Source organism: Dermacentor andersoni, chromosome 3, assembly GCF_023375885.2.
Source record: "Dermacentor andersoni chromosome 3, qqDerAnde1_hic_scaffold, whole genome shotgun sequence".
Taxonomy (NCBI): domain Eukaryota; kingdom Metazoa; phylum Arthropoda; class Arachnida; order Ixodida; family Ixodidae; genus Dermacentor; species Dermacentor andersoni.
The window spans coordinates 206,204,658-206,222,510 of record NC_092816.1 but is presented as its reverse complement, the minus strand read 5'-3'; the positions used below and the strand labels follow the sequence as shown (position 1 = coordinate 206,222,510).

The window sequence follows — 17,853 nt, the reverse complement described above, 5'->3', positions numbered from 1 at the left end:
CTTCCCTTGGAATCCAGTCCGTAACTCTTAGTGACCATCGGTTATCTTCCCTCCTCATTACATGTCCGGCCCATGCCCATTTCTTTTTCTTGATTTCAACTAAGATGTCGTTTACCCGCGTTTGTTGCCTCACCCAATCTGCTCTTTTCTTATCCCTTAACGTTACACCCATCATTCTTCTTTCCATAGCTCGTTGCGTCGTCCTCAATTTCAGCAGAACCCTTTTCGTAAGCCTCCAGGTTTCTGCCCCATGTGTGAGTACTGGTAACACACAGCTGTTGTACACTTTCCTTTTGAAGGATAGTGGCAACCTGCTGTTCATGATTTGAGAATGCCTGCCAAACGCACCCCAACCCATTCTTATTCTTCTGGTTATTTCAGTCTCATGATCCGGATCCGTGGTCACTATCTGCCCTAAGTAGATGTATTCCCTTACCGCTTCCAGTGCTTCGTTACCTATCGTAAACTGCTGTTCTCTTCCGAGACTGTTAAACAATACTTTAGTTTTCTGCAGATTAAATTTCAGACCCACCCTTCTGCTTTGCCTCTCCAGGTCAGTGAGCATGCATTGCAATTCGTCTCCTGAGTTACTAAGCAAGGCAATATCATCAGCGAATCGCATGTTGCTAAGGTATTCTCCATCAACTTTTATCCCCAATTCTTCCCACTCCAGGCCTCTGAATACCTCCTGTAAACATGCTGTGAATAGCATTGGAGATATCGTATCTCCCTGTCTGACGCCTTTCTTTATAGGGATTTTGTTGCTTTCTTTGTCGAGGACTACGGTGGCTGTGGAGCCGCTATAGATATCTTCCAGTATTTTTACATATGGCTCATCTACACCCTGATTCCGTAATGCCTCCATGACTGCTGAGGTTTCGACTGAATCAAACGCTTTCTCGTAATCAATGAAAGCTATATATAAGGGTTGGTTATATTCTGCACATTTCTCTATCACTTGATTGATAGTGTGAATATGGTCCATTGTTGAGTAGCCTTTACGGAATCCTGCCTGGTCCTTTGGTTGACAGAAGTCTAAGGTGTTCCTGATTCTATTTGCGATTACCCTAGTAAATAGTTTACAGGCAACGGACAGTGAGCTGATCGGTCTATAATTTTTCAACTCTTCGGCGTCCCCTTTCTTATGGATTAGGATTATGTTAGCGTTCTTCCAAGATTCGGGTACGCTCGAGGTTATGAGGCATTGCGTATACAGGGTGGCCAGTTTCTCTAGAACAATCTGACCACCATCCTTCAACAAATCTGCTGTTACCTGATCCTCCCCAGCTGCCTTCCCCCTTTGCATAGCTCCTAAGGCTTTCTTTACTTCTTCTGGCGTTACCTGTGGGATTTCGAATTCCTCTAGGCTATTCTCTCTTCCACTATCGTCGTGGGTGCCACTGGTACTGTATAAATCTCTATAGAACTCCTCAGCCACTTGAACTATCTCATCCATATTAGTAATGATATTGCCGGCTTTGTCTCTTAACGCATACATCTGATTCTTGCCAATTCCTAGTTTCTTCTTCACTGCTTTTAGGCTTCCTCCGTTCCTGAGAGCATGTTCAATTCTATCCAAATTATACTTCCTTATGTCAGCTGTCTCACGCTTGTTGATTAACTTAGAAAGTTCTGCCAGTTCTATTCTAGCTGTAGGATTAGAGGCTTTCATACATTGGCGTTTCTTGATCAGATCTTTCGTCTCCTGCGATAGCTTACTGGTTTCCTGTCTAACGGCGTTACCACCGACTTCTATTGCGCACTCCTTAATGGTGCCCATGAGATTGTCGTTCATTGCTTCAACACTAAGGTCCTCTTCCTGAGTTAAAGCCGAATACCTGTTCTGTAGTTTGATCCGGAATTTCTCTAGTTTCCCTCTTACCGCTAACTCATTGATTGGCTTCTTGTGTACCAGTTTCTTTCGTTCCCTCCTCAAGTCTAGGCTAATTCGAGTTCTTACCATCCTGTGGTCACTGCAGCGTACCTTGCCGAGCACGTCTACATCTTGAATGATGCCAGGGTTCGCGCAGAGTATGAAGTCGATTTCATTTCTAGTCTCACCATTCGGGCTCCTCCACGTCCACTTTCGACTAACCCGCTTGCGGAAAAAGGTATTCATTATCCGCATATTATTCTGTTCTGCAAACTCTACTAATAATTCTCCTCTGCTATTCCTAGAGCCTATGCCATATTCCCCCACTGACTTGTCTCCAGCCTGCTTCTTGCCTACCCTGGCATTGAAGTCGCCCATCAGTATAGTGTATTTTGTTTTGACTTTACCCATCGCCGATTCTACGTCTTCATAAAAGCTTTCGACTTCCTGGTCATCATGACTAGATGTAGGAGCGTAGACCTGTACAACCTTCATTTTGTACGTCTTATTAAGTTTCACAACAAGACATGCCACCCTCTCGTTAATGCTATAGAATTCCTGTATGTTACCAGCTATTTCCTTATTAATCAGGAATCCGACTCCTAGTTCTCGTCTCTCCGCTAAGCCCCGGTAACTCAGTACATGCCCGCTTTTTAGCACTGTATATGCTTCTTTTGTCCTCCTAACCTCACTGAGCCCTATTATATCCCATTTACTACCCTCTAATTCCTCCAATAACACTGCTAGACTCGCCTCACTAGATAGCGTTCTAACGTTAAACGTTGCCAGGTTCAGATTCCAATGGCGGCCTGTCCGGAGCCATGTATTCTTAGCACCCTCTGCAGCGTCACAGATCTGACCGCCGCCGTGGTCAGTTGCTTCGCGGCTGCTGGGGACTGAGGGCCGGGGTTCGATTGTTGTATTCATATAGGAAGTTGTGGCCAAGTACTGCACCAGGGTGGCCAATCCTGCTCTGGTGAGAGAGTGCGTTACCGGTTCTGGTCACCGGGATCAGGCCGCACTCCAGGCCTGTTTGTGCAATTTTCTCAACGCACGGTTTTTTTTTTGTATTTTCCGGTGGAGAATTGCGCGGCACCGGGATTTGGATCACGGTCCTCTTGCACTGGAGACGGATACTCTACCGTCCCCGTAGGAGTTAAATTAAAAATTAATTTATGGGGTTTTACGTGACAAAACCACTTTCTGATTATGCACACCGTAGTGGAGGACTCCGAAAATTTCGACCACCTGTGGTTCTTTAACGTGCACCTAATTCTAAGTACACGGGTGGTTTCGGATTTCGCCCCCATCGAAATGCGGCCGCCGTGGTCGGGGTCCGATCCCGCGACCTCTTGCTCAGCAGTCTAACACCATAACCACTGAGCAACCACGGCGGGTCCCGCAGGAGTTGTACGCCTCATTTAACCTACAGTGGTGCCCTATTTGATCAGTCAAGGTGGACCAATCTGAGCTCGGTTATACCGCATGGATGGCACTCGGCTAGAGAACCTGGTATTTATGACCTGCACATGTGAGGCCATACATATTTGAAGATATATAGCTTTCTTTTTTTTTTTTTTAGGAGGGTTCCCGTGCAGTGATAAAATAAAGGAAAAGACATTAAAAGAAAGAAAAAAAAGAAAGAAAAAGGGGCGAAAAAAAAAGGAACATAACAGGTGATTTGAACTCGTGACCCTTCGATGTTGCCCGGAAAGATAGCTCAGTCGGTTGGTTCGTCAGGCCCCAGGCTACTTTCAAGCGCCACAGCTTCTGCTCCGAGCCTCACACTTACGTGGAAAGAGACTGGAAGAGACTTACGTGGAAAGAGACGTGGTTGGAAGGCATACTTTCTAGGAAAAATGGCCGCTCGAGGAGAAGAGCGAACTCGAGCGGCTTTAGAGGCTAGGAAAACTGCCTTAAAATATTTAGACTTGAGGGAAAGCTTCGTTAACAAACTATAACACGGCAATCAGCACTCGAATACGACGAGAGAAATTACTGAGACGTGGAAAATTCCCTTGAAAAAAATCTGGTTTGCGAGACAAATGCTTGTATGTATTGAACCTCTTAAAAGATGAGGGGGGAAATATGCGCTCACCGAGAGGGCATCGTCAGCACGAGACCACCACAAGACACCTTACAGAGATGTGGAGAGCTTCGCGGCCGGAACGAAGCATCCCCTCTCCGCCGGCCAAGAGGGGAAAACGCGCTTTCCGATCGCTCAAGGTTGCGCGGACAAAGCATAACTCTAGCGTCTAGGAAAAGCTTAACCAGGTGCGATGGCGGCACGCATAGCGTGGGAAGCTAGCCGCCAGAATAACTATACCAAGGACTGCTGCTGACGAGGGCGAAATACCTTCGTGTTATTATAATAACCCTAATAGGACTACTTTCGAAAGAAAAAAAAAGGAAACGGCCCAGAGGGCTATACTACGAGAGCTATGACTGATAGTTTTCTATATATATATATATATATATATATATATATTCATCTCATCTATGGGATCGCATGCGCGTGCTGTTGCTTTGTCTCTGCGTGTAGTAGTTAAGAGAGCCAGTTTAAGGGCGGAGCAGAAGAAAGGAAAGAAAAGCAAAAACTGCAGCGCCGTGGTTTTAAAGCGCATCCGTGGTAGAGAAACGGAATGCGATATAAGCGTGCGTAGCCATGATACGCACACGACAAACTGCCTTAAAATACTTAGACTTGACGGAAAGCTTCGGTAACAAACGATAGCACAGCAATCAGCACTCGAATATAATTATAACCCTAATACTAATTGTAAATACGGGAGGTCAATTCGCTTCTGCTGGGTTCCAAGCCATGTTGGGATACCGGGTAACGAAGCACCTGATAGATGTGCATCGATGGCCGCTTACAAAGTCATAACAAACAGAACACTTCCATATAAAGATAGTATCCGCGCAGTTAGGCAATCCTTAACGTCAAAATGGTAACACGAATGGTACCGTTGCGCCGACAAGCTACATCTCCCTAACCCATAGTTGGTGAATGCTATCATCAGGAGCGGTTCTTCGAAGTAGTTTTATGCCGACTGCGCATTGGGCACACACACCTCAAACACAATTATTTACTACGAAAGAAAACACACCTGCATGTGCGAAATGCCAAGAACCACTAACAGTTATGCATATTTACTGACATATAGACATATTGAGGTACACTGACGAAACCTTTTGCACAACTTATATCAACTACACATGCCTTTACACACTGCTTTAATTTTAGGTGATGATCCGCTCGTACCATTATATGACATGCACAAATTCCTAGACGACGCTGGGTTTTTACATAAAATATGGATTATTAACAGAGGCTTTTTCTTCCTAAACTGCATTTTAAAACACCCCATGTTTCGCACAGCATAGCGCTAGCCGCTTTCGCGCCATTAACCCACATTTAACTAACTCTCTCGGCCGCATCGTAACCGCAAGCCGGAGCATCGACACCCGTTCGAATGCTCCACTCCCGCAGCGTATTCATTATGCATCAGCTATTGAACGCCGCATCATCGACGAATTGAGCCGTATGGTTCCGCGTGGCACGATGCAGCCGCTCCATTTCCCCGGGGCATTGCAAGTCTTCGTCGTCGTAAAGAAGAAATATTTCTCTATTCGCTTCTGCGTTGATTGCGCGCGTTTTCAAGGTGCCAAGTTTTTCTCCTCTTTGGACTTGCGGTCCGGATATTGGCAAGTCGCCGTGGCTGACGCTGACCGCGCAAAAACCGCCTTCATCACACCAGACGGATTACGCGAATTCAATGTCGCGCTATTCGCCCTATGTAACACGCCCGTTACTTTCGAGCGTACACTGTAAAAAAAATTTTCCTTACTTTACAGAAAATTTGCTGGTAATTTGTGACCGAACACTCTTCCGTAAATTTAGAACGGTCATTTCCGTAGAACGGACAACTGTAAAAGAGAGACCGTAATACAAGATACGAGTGCTTCTGTATCTAGAAAACGGAAGACTGTATTCTGAATCTGTACTATAACCGTTAAAGTACGGTGCTTCTCGTATTCAGAAAACGGAACACACTGTATGCTGAATTTGTACTATAACCGTTAAAATACAGGTGCTTGCCGTATACAGAAAACGAAAGACTCCGTATGCTAAATCTGTACTATATCCGTTAAAGTACAGGTGCTTCCCGTATTTCATCTTGCAGAGCATATCCATTGTTCGAAGAATGTGCCATCGGGGACAAAATTGCCCAGGACGTGCGAGAGTCGACCGAATTTTATGGTGCACTATTTGCTGGGATCAGCCGTGCTACCATCTGCGTTCGGAATGTGCATACGTGACCCACTGTTTTCAGCAGTCTTGAACAGAAATGCAATTTGGTCAACGCTCGCACTTCCAGGGTACTTTTGTCCACAATAGTACATCGCCTTTAATGCAAATGTCATGAAGGCAGCTCATAGACAAAGCAGCAGGTCACCATTGAGAAAATTGTCTTGCCAACACACTGACATGGCTGCAGAGATAAAACACTTTGCACTTTGTGATATGAATGCACTGCATAGCATATATACACAAAGGTGCAACATTTCAGTCCTCAAGTTCTTAGATCACAGAAGCAACTTTATTTTCTTCAATCACTCGTCTTGCACTTCTTCCTGGTGAAAGTTGTTCTTGACCCAAAATGCTTGCAAGGATAAACTTGCTGCTGTTAGGAGAAACAAATAGTATTCGTGAATATCCATCCTAAAGAAAGCGGCAAAAAAGTATAATCACAGATCACGACAAAGCAGTAACTTCTGTGTTAGAAAAACATGTAAGTAGACCAACATTGTTGGAACAAGGGATGTTGCTATAGCCAACATTTCGACATAGGTGCTTGTCATTAGGGTAGCAAATGTTTTCCTTGGCTGTGTTGTTTTGGATTGTGCATAGCTCAGTGGCCCCTAGCCTCATTGGGGGAGAAGAAACTGGTGCATATAATAGGTCAAGAGAAGCCAAAGTGTTAAAATAAAGGAAGGAAGGGTGTGCTTAGCAGTGGTGATTGTGATGGAGCGGGTATGAGCACTACTGTCAGTTCTTGCAAAGAGTAGGGGCGACCAAAACAGAAAATGATGTACACATGTAAGCAGTCATTAATCCAGTAGACCTAATCTTCTGAGAAGACAAAATAGGTATCACGATAAAGAGTTTGCACTTTTGGAAAAGGAAAACAAAGAATTAAGGAAAATAAATTTTGTATCAAGATGCATCTGGTTAAGATCACTGTAAATGGTAAATGAAGGCACATTACGAATATATATTTTGTTAAAAGCCGATGAAGAAAAGATATATTAACGAAATATTAAAAAATAGGGACATTAAAATTAAACTGGGTATGACCATAAAACAGTAAAGAACAGCCTGTGGAAAAAAATGGGATGGACAATATGATAACCAGGTGCAAGACTGCAAAACGTCGAGCGCTCTTTATATTCATGCTGCTGTTGATGGCTTCAAGTTTCTGTCTTCCTGTGGAACCTTTGTCTTACTTGAACAAGGAAATGGGTCATTTTTTAAACAAGTCAGTTGATATGCAGTTCAAAGCTTAATCATTATTATATTGAAAGAAAATATTATGGTCAGTTCTCCTGGGTGTGCTTTCATTCACCAGTTATTTCCACCGGTGTAAGCTCAAAATTTAATGGTCCAAATGGACCTTAGCTCCTCGCAAACCATTAGCTGGTCTTTTTTTCAACACAGATGCCTGCACATTATATGTGTTGGCAGGAGTGCTAGCGGACTACATTAAACTTGTTGCCACAACCAAAGTGAAACTTGGTAACAGTGATTGAAAAAAAAAACCAGCATTCCACAATATTGATTCAAATCGTCTGGAAAAGTTGCTTAAGTTAATGTACACCCCCCACCCCACCAGACACAATTATACACCACACTCACTCTCATGGTGTCAACCATGCTATTATAGCACTAGGCATCAAGTAGGAGAATTAGAAGATAACAGGGCACAATGCTTTTTGTTAGAACATCAAATGTGCTTTACATAAATGCTACATTCCAACTAACAAAGGAGCAGCCGATAGTGACCAATGCATACGAAAGCTAATGACATTCTGTGCAGCAGAATGTTGACGATGAGGTGTTATGCACACAAGTGCACTCATTCACACAAAATGACATCCTGCAGACAAACCTTGTGCCAACATTACAGTTTGAAAACACCACAGTGGAAAGCAAAGAGTGCTAAATTTGTTGAAAATTACTAAAAATTATTCGATTATTCATTATCCTTACTGTTCGTTAAAGATTCACAGATTGTTCCCTACAGGTGCTGTAAACTGCTTTTATAGTGGTAGCAACAATGATCTGTGGCACAGACAAGAATAAATGCTCATGAAGTTTATGCAAGAGTATACCCTACAAATTACACCCCATTTCACATTCCAATGTGGTAGAAGAGGAAGACGAAAAAAACTACTTTCTCGTGGAGGATGCATACCCCAGAACAGAAGAAACAAGTGTACCCTAACCATTGCTGCTGCCGATGCCTGTGCACTAGCAGTTACATATAATATGGCAGTTACAATTGTTTTTGCACAAGCACTGCAAGCTGCTGCCAGTTTACCAGTACAGAGCTGTAATAAATTTAGGGCAAGTTAAAGCTCTCTAATGGATTCATCTCATATGACACAATTGTAATGCAATATTCTGCAAATAAGTGAAGAGCGATGTGCCATCCCATACAATGAAACACCTTTGAAGAATCTGAATCACCACCTGCACTCTTAGGCAGTTACACCCTTTGGAGTGCCCCTTCTGCCACAAAACAATAATCATTATCTGCCTTGATGTGTTTCCTTTCTTTAAAACGCCACGCCCGATACTTTCCTTTCGGAAATGCTATCATGCTGAAAATGCGCATGCCGTTCGTTACTGGAAAGTACAGGGCTCGCAGCGTTAAAAAAGGCAACGCAACAAGGCAGATGACGATTGTAGTTGTGTGGCAGAAGGGGCACTCCAAAGGGTGTAACTTTGCCTAAGAGTGTGGGCAGTGATGAGGTAAAAGAGTGTGTTCTGTGTAAAGTAGTGCACCTGTATAACCTAAAGCTGTGGAGAATGCATTTAGTATCAGCTGTGAAGGTTTCTAATTTTAATTGCACACAGTAAAAACCTCCATGCTGTTTTGAAAAACGCAAACCCCCTAGGGACCTTTTTGTTGTTCAAAGGCAATGACACGTAGGGCCATAACATGTACATTATGAGTTTTGTTCCCAAACAATGAAAGTGAATAGCACCACCTTAAGTGTTATGTGCCTTCTGTCTCACATTTTCTGTCAAAAATTGGTAGTGTCAAATGCTGCGATCGGCAGAAAAACGGATTTCTGGAGCAATATAAAGTATTAAGTACAGTGATCTCAGTTCTTTCACTGCTGTTTAAGCATTATCGGGTCTTAAAGTAAAAAAACGAGGAATACACGCATATTTTACGTCACAACCCTCATGAGGCATTTAGTAGTCTGGATTATAAAGGATTCCAGATTTACAACGCAGGACAGATTTTATTCCACTGAAAGAATGACATCATGCCAATGATTCTGCATTTGGTGCTATATTTATTTGTATTTAGTTCCGTTGGAATGTGTGTGTACTGTCAGCGATATTGCTTGACATGTTTTAGGTTGACTGTTTTCTAAATTTAGGCAAATTCGTACTCGCAAATAACCTTGTATGACACCAAGAACTTGCTTAGCAGGAGTATTTCTAACATTTGCAAGATATTAGGCTCTTGAATGCATATCTAAGCCTGGGGTGCATGCCGCCCCCTAATCTCATCAGCAAGTTTCTGGAACTCATCTACAAGGTATGTTATGATGAATGTAAAGTTGCTTGAACGGGAGAAATAGGGAATTTAAACAGGTGAATTATGCAGCATAAGAATGATGTCAGCAAGAAGCAAGCATCAAGAAGCACTGTCACTCAATGCGCATAGACTATCAAATGCAAGAATTATTTGGGATGATTTAAAATTCTGGCATTGGAACGAAATGTCTTTTAATCTATATATAAACTGATTATTCACTCTACTACCACTACCTTTACCAGAAACATTCATAATCATTATCCTATCTATGCCACATCATCCTAGCTAATATTCAAGCCTTCATAAGCTGCTTTTTTTTACTGCTAATTCTCTGTGGGAAAGAGGTGTCCGTATGAAGACCATATCATATACTTATTACCCGTTTTTTGATGAATGATAAGGGAAAAACTTCACACCAAAAATGCGTTGAGCTTGAGCAAGTTCTACGTCTGAAGCTGTTGATTCTTTTTTCCCTTTGCCATCATTGACCCACCTGGTTAGCTAAGTAGACAGAAAAGCTGCAGGAGAAAGGTAGGGGTGCCAAATTAGACTTGTGCCCCAGGGGACCTTTTCACGGTCACTGGAGGAACTGCCTGTGGCCTCGGCATCTTCCTTGAGGGCCATGGCCATGTCTAAGAAACCTTGTCTCCACAGGCTGCATAAAGAAGGATAATTTTCTGAGCCAAGTCTTTTCTTAAAAGAACCCATTTAAGGTGTATTCGTGGCTTTGCACCACAAAACTGACACATGACTGGCCACTCAAGACACTTTATGTGTATTCGCAGGCTTATTCCTTGGAAAAACACTTTTATGTAGCACACAATGAGTAACAGTAACAAAGAAGTGTATAAGAAGGCTTTCATATTGCTCTACAACTTTTCATTGACACATTTCATTTAATTATTTGAGATATTTATTAACTAATTAAGAATTATGTAATTAGGCAGAATGCAAAATATAATCAGAGTATCTCCAAGCGACGGCAAACAACATTACCTTCATTTTGTCTAGTTACATCGCATTTACATATTTCTAAATCTTGGTGCACGATAGTTAAGACACCCTGTAGATCAAAAAACAATATTACAATTTTCATAATCATCTCTTGCGTGTTATTGGTGGCTATGGCTGCTTCAAGTTATTCTTTCAGTACGGTACAAGCAGTTTTGAAGTGAAATTGTTTTGCATCGAGGGCGGTAATCTAGAAAATCAAGCAAAAGGTCAAGTTGTGTTCACTAGTCATGTTTAACTAAGAAGCTGCAGGAAAAGGAAACAGAACGCAACACCTAATAAACAATGCAAAATTTGAAAATTTGAACTGAACAAGAAACCAGTTTTTGAAAACACAGAAAAAAGCCAGCAGCTTACGTCGAATACACCCTTGCTATGTAGTGAAGTTGTTACCGCAATGCTTGGGCACCATACGAACGTAACAGTCAACAACTTTGAGCAGAATATTAACACCACTAAATGAACGGGCCTTTGAAGATTCTTGATCTGAAATCCTCAACGACTTGTTCTGGCGTTTAATCTGTCGAGCTCAATCTGTATTCTCAAAAGCTGGCTCTCGGCCATAATTTCTCTAAACGCAACATCAGCTTAAATCTCAAGATAGGGTTGACCTGTAAATAAAGTGGATAATGCATGGCAAACATCATGAACACTCTTACATGTTAACCAGAGGGTTCACTCATGCAGCCATGAAATTGTGATGCAGACACGATATATTGAAGCTGGTTTTGTGAAGTGTTTCATGCTTCCAAGGCTTCTTCTCCAGTTGTGAAAGCTGTCTCCACTAGCTAAATAAGCGATGAGAATAAAAAAAGAACTTCAACATGCTCACAATACGTTGGCCATTTGCAAGTAAACAGCAGCCTTTTTGGGCGCACAGGTTGCCTGGTGCAAATCTACTATGCCACAGTACTTGCGTTACCCAGTACCAGCCACTTTAAAATGCAATGTGTTCAGAGCCCTTTCCCTCTGTTTTTTTGCTCTGGAAACAGTTTACCATGTGTTCAGTAGGCGTCGAGAAAGGGGACAGAAAACACTGTGCACCAGTGATTTCTAATGTTTTGCTGGATGCAGCACACCGCACCGGATGCAGGTGAAGCCAGTGGAAATGCGGTGTCATGCAGGCGCTTGTCCTGGAAGCAGGGCATATGGTGGACTAACTAGTGCGTGCGATCAGATAACATTGCTGCCGAAAAACTTTTCTTTGTGGTTTTTCACATTTTAGGAGGTCTCTACATGTCTGGTAAGCGCTTTTATGACAATCTGAACCCGTATACGATAGTGTTCTCTTACATCAAGTTTTTTCTCATTTACCAGTGTTTCCATTGCACGCCACTTATGTTAGCTACACTGTAGACACTGTAATGGAAAAATTCTGGACACCTCGAAACACTGCTTGGGTAGTTTATGGCACATCAGGCAGGCATGTTAGGGGAAGAAATGCCACACACCCGTGCAAACGAAGTGCTGCCGCAAAGTTGTGAAGCACCAACTTCCGGGACAAGGTTGGCTTCAGTCGAGGGTGCTCGATGTGCTGTCCATGCCCTGTAGTAGAGATCAGTGGTGTGGACCCTTTTATACTGGCTGTCTTTTCTGGTCGGAACCTTGGCAACAGCTTCCACCATACTTTTTTGAACCTGCAACATGTGCAGAGAAAGTCACATCACTGTGCATTGATTGTATGGCTTTATTGTTCTACACCTTCTATCAAATCATTAAAAAATACAGTTAGCACATTTTTACTACTGTATATAGACAGTCTAGTTGGTAGACACGCGAAACATTACCATCCCTCTGACAGAATGCAACAATAGAAGCGTACACTGTAAAGCTACACTAAAATTTAAATTGATGTGACACCATATGAGCATACAGTATGCTTACTGTATGCTCTAGCCCTGTGTCAAGTAAAAGTTAATCGTCAATCATTTATGGTGTATTTCTACTTATTCTGGGTCATCAAACTGTACAATCAATGTTCCAAGTTTACACATTGTTGGCTTTCGATTGCCTATGTGATCCGTTTCCTACTTACACATGCAGTAATCCCCCCGTAATAAGGAAAAAGAGTTAGAAAAAGAAATGCCATGATAATCTTCCACATTTGCTGAGGGCAGGAACAATGGCCAATAGCATGTGGTTGAAGCTACATAAATACTCAGTTTTCACACGGCTTAATTGTTCAGCAAGTAATAAAGAGGTACGCTGTGCGCCTCTGCATAACCAATAAAATCTGACTACTTGACACTGTACTAAGGCTGCTGCTTGATAGTGTTCGGCAGTTCGGCTTTGGTTTTCTGATATACAGAACTGTTTAGGTACCAGTAGTTTACTTTGCGATAAAATGGAACTTGGAGCACTGGTCATTTGCACATAAATAATGCGACAGCAAATATAACACAAGGATAGGAATATGGGTCTCTTAGAAAAAGTACATACACATTATGAATATAATGTGATGTGATGCCACAATGAAACAGAAAGCAACGCATAGAAGTGGACGGCACTTCCATGCCACCAAGGTTATTGGACAGACTACTTCAGAAGTGCCCGCAACACAGTCAAAGAAGGCAAAGCAGCATTTCCTTGCGTTCAACACAATGCATTGGCGGGCTAGTTGGTGCGAATCCATAAATACTTTGTTTAGCGCAAAACAATGGACACAAGAAAGACGACCAGCACAAGGCGCTACTCTCTACTGACATCACTTTATTGCGTCACTCCTTTATAGATAGTAGAATCTAGAAGAACATTTGCAGTGAGCACCATGTGCAGGGACCACCAACAACTGATCACAAGAGCGCACTCATGCGACGGGATCCAAAAAACCATATTGAGCACCGCACAAGGTTAAAGAAGGCACACTAATGCACTGTGACCCCAATGACTGTATGAAGAAAGCTTCCGATAACTCTCGGGCGGTGGTATCACAGCACTTTTTCAAAATCATAGTATCACGAAACATGGCTTTGCACTTCCATATTTTACAATGTTGAGCCGAATGGGAACCTGTGCCTGTTGGTATGGATCGCTTATGTTCGCAATGTTTCGTGATACTACGATTTTGAAAAAGAGCCGTGATACCACCGCCAGAGAGTTATCGGAAGCTTTCTTCATGCAGTCATTGGGGTCACAGTGCATTAGTGTGCTTTCTTTAACCTTGTACAGTGCTCAATATGGTTTTTTTGGATTCTGTCCTATGAGTGTGCTCTTGTGATCAGATGTTGGTGGTTCCTGCACATGGTTTTCACAGCGCATGTTCTTCTAGATTCTGCTGTCTAGAAAGGAGGGACGCAATAAAGTGATGTCAGTTGAGAGTAGCGCCTTGTTCTGTCGTCTTTCTTGTGTCCATTGTTTTGCGCTAAAAAAGCAATTATGCATTCCTTGTGTGTGTTTGAAGACAGCTCCACACGCAGTAGCGATTCCAGTATTGCTGCCCAGTGGTTTAGCTCGCCGCAGCTTGAAGTGCCACAAAATATAAGGAGAGAAACCTGCATTATAGTTTTGTTGCAAACAAGAATATAACGTGAAGTGCATTCTGAGGCCAGAAACTATAGAAAAAAATTTCATGATGCACCACTGTGCAGGGTTTTATAGCAAAGTCAAATACATTTAGTGTAAATATCACACTATGATAGTACACAATGGTGGTAATCTGTAATAATATAAAAGGTGCCTTAATGTTACAACAAAAGTTGACATTACTTAATAATAGCCCTGTAAAATTTAGCGTGCAGGGGCACCACTTGGTTAAACAATAGTGATGTAATGTCTATGTACACAAGTATTGCCCATGCATTTCTGCCATTGTTCAAATGGCATAAATGAATGGGTAATACTTGTATACATAGATATTACATCTCTATTGTTTAACGAAGTGGGTAAACTATGTCTGCCTCATACAAGATTAGAATTAAACCATAAATTATATATAGTCACCCTAACAGTAACACCTCATTTGAACTTCACAGTAAGTAGATGTCACCTATTCAAAGTTTATATGTTGAATTTAACGAACCCTCATTACAGCAGCGCAGAGCATTCCTCACATTTCCTTACGTACTCAGAATTCAAGTCATCACCGCAACACATATGCTACAACATCGTCACACAGTGCAACTCACGCTTACACTACAGAAATAAACCAAACATGTTTAGGCCACTTGTACTGCAGTATGAGCAATAGTGTAGGGATTATGAAATTCCCCACGAAGTCCTCCAGGTTGCCAACAAACCAGAACGGTTGGCCCCGTGGTACGATTTCACGCAGTTGTGCGACTGGACATTAACACATTTAAGGAAAAGAGACACTCCTCACGACCACATTATACAAGAATTCCGTGCTCTTCAGGACCAATATCAAAATCACATGCAATTCTACACTGACGGGTCCAAAACAAAACAACACGTGGGTGTAGGGGCCGTAACAGAAAATTGGGAAAGAAGTATTCGTCTACCAAAACATGCCTCTGTTTTCACTGCTGAAGTTTACGCTTTATGGGTTGTAGTGAAAAAGATTATCACTGGCAAGCACAAAAACAGTCATTTACACTGATTCCTTAAGTACACTGAAGGCTCTAAACCTAAAATCTGAGTGTGAACCCCTGTTAGGGGACATACTAAACATGGTCGCACTTAACAAATATGGGAGATCAATCCACTTCTGCTGGGTACCAAGTCATGTTGGGATACCGGGTAACGAAGCAGCCGATAGATATGCATCGATGGCAGCGAACAAAGAGATAACAAACACAACACTTCCATACAAAGATAGCATCCGCGTGATTAGAAAAGCCTTAACGGCAAAATGGCAACGCCAATGGGACCACTGTGCTGACAGCAAACTACATCTCACGAAACCCATAGTTGGCAAGTGGAAGTCATGCTACCATCAGGAGCGGTTCATCAATGTAGTTCTATGCCGACTACGCATTGGGCACACACACCTCACACACAATTACTTACTTACGAAAGAAGACACACCAACATGCGAGAAATGTCAACAGCCACAAACAGTTATGCACATATTACTCACATGTACGCAGACTGAAACACACAGACGAACACTTTTGCACAAATTATATCAACTACACATACCTTTGCACCCTGCTCTAATTTTAGGTGATGATCCGTTAGTCCCATTATGTGACGTTCGTAAATTTCTAGACACTGGATTTTTACATAAAATATAGATTATTAACAAAGCCTTTTCCTTCATTAACTGGATTTTAAAACACCTCATGTTTGGCGCAGCATAGCCTTAGCCGCTTTTGCACCATTAAACCCCATTTAACTAAGTAAGTAAGTAGACGCCTGTTGATGCCAGCCTCCCCCAATGCTCAACTGTGCTGCATGCTTTACAGAGAAATTATAGTGGTATCACTAATCTCTGAAGCTATTCAGGACTGCAGCATTGTAGAAGACATATACAAATGTCCCATTTCATGTGTAACAGCCTGAATTGCTTGCACATCTTACCAAGTGCAAATTAAAATTACTTCTCCTTGTTTAGCATTTTTGCCTGCTAGACCACAATCCAATGTCATCAATATATTAACATATTACCTCAAAGAACCTAATTTGGCTTATAGATTAACACCTTCGCATACTGCCACAGCTACACTCTGTCATATGCTTTGCAATCATAAAGGAGTGCTTGTCCACCAGCACTCCTATGTCACTAACAGTGATCACCTACACAGCTTGATTCAGGTGGCAGGTGGCAGTCATGATTCAGGTGGCAAATAGCTAAGAGAAAAAAAAATCCACTCACTTTGAGAGCTACAATACTGCGATAACTTGAGAGAGATGGACCCATTGCAGGCAGCAGACGTCTCAGCTCCAGCACAACAGCAACTTGCCTTTCAGTAAAAGAAAAGGATTGATTAGTAATGATAAGTTACCTTGTTTTTGCTGAGTATCAATACAATCTGACTTTCATGCATATCCACTCTCCGCTTTAATAATACAACTGAATTATTCGTAAACTAAAAGAGTCAATGATGATACCATTCGCTTCTCTTGTATGTCCAATTTTTTTCGCACTGATACCCCGTTTACTGCTTGCTTACTGACACGAATGCCTTGACTGCCCAGACATCGTTCGAAGCAACACGTCTTGCTGCACTGCAAAAAGTTGCACCGAGGAAACACAGCAGAGCAGCCAGAGGAAAGAACTTTTTTTTCTGGTCACAATTAAAACGTGCACCCAAGCAAGAAAGTAACGATCACAGGTAGTGAGCGACTGCTATTGCCTCGAACGTTTATTTCCGTATTTTAACAGAAGTTCTTGTATCGGATACAGTATGCTCTCAAGCCAATACAAGCGTCAATACAAGTGCGCAACTGAACGCAGTTTTATTCTACGCTTTTAACGCGAGTGAGCAAAAGGTTAGAAGTACCTCACGGAAATTGCGATCGAGCCGATCGCGCTACGACTGGAATCGATCTGAAAAGATAGGGTGATCCCTTTCCCCATTCATGCGTCAGTTTTGCCCTAAGACGTTGCATAGTGGTCTTTTGAAACGATATTTCTGTTCGCGACACCGGCTTACCACACATCACTTTAACACCTACGTTATGCAAACCAAATAAGATTAAAATGGGCTTACCTAATGAGCAAGTTACGAGTGCGCGTAGACTGTTGAACACCCGTTGAGAGCAAGCAGGATATATCCGTTTCCAAGCGCATACGTGCACCCAAACACAGGACAACTTCTTCGATGCCGCAGCGTGCAGAGTTTTGTACACGAAGTGAAAGACATCCAGCGCAAATATCTCCGCGCGATGACGGCAAATGACGAGCGCACAAGCGTACAAAACACAGCGACAAATTCGGAACTTTGCCAATTCGAACGTGCCGAGACCCAAGCAGCGTAACCATCCATCGTTTCTGTTCTTCGCTCCCGATGCGTCAATCTCTCTTCCTTGGAGTCTTGCTTCACTCTTGAGTACAAATCAAGAGATATTTATAACAAATTAACAACTTTTACAACACGACACGAAAAATTCCGGCTGACTACACATGTGCAGCTCCGTCTGCCACTCCTAACGGACGCGCAGCGCGCGCTGCCCCCTGGTGCCGCACTCTGTGAGCGCGAACAGAATCGGTTTCGTTTTCGCATTTGG

General features: G+C 42.5%; 1 protein-coding gene and 1 long non-coding RNA gene across 6 annotated transcripts in view; one reads left to right on the top strand and one right to left on the bottom strand.

Moving 5' to 3' along the window:
- Positions 1-17,853, top strand: part of LOC126524341 (polyamine-transporting ATPase 13A3-like) — a 358,071-nt gene that overhangs the window by 171,924 nt on the left and 168,294 nt on the right. The gene's annotated exons all lie outside the window — the stretch shown is intronic.
- On the bottom strand, positions 6,456-16,689 carry LOC140216643 (uncharacterized). The gene is made up of 4 exons (XR_011893211.1): positions 16,499-16,689; positions 12,177-12,362; positions 10,208-10,369; positions 6,456-6,561 (listed from the first exon to the last, which is right to left on the bottom strand). It is a non-coding gene; the product is annotated as an uncharacterized lncRNA (long non-coding RNA).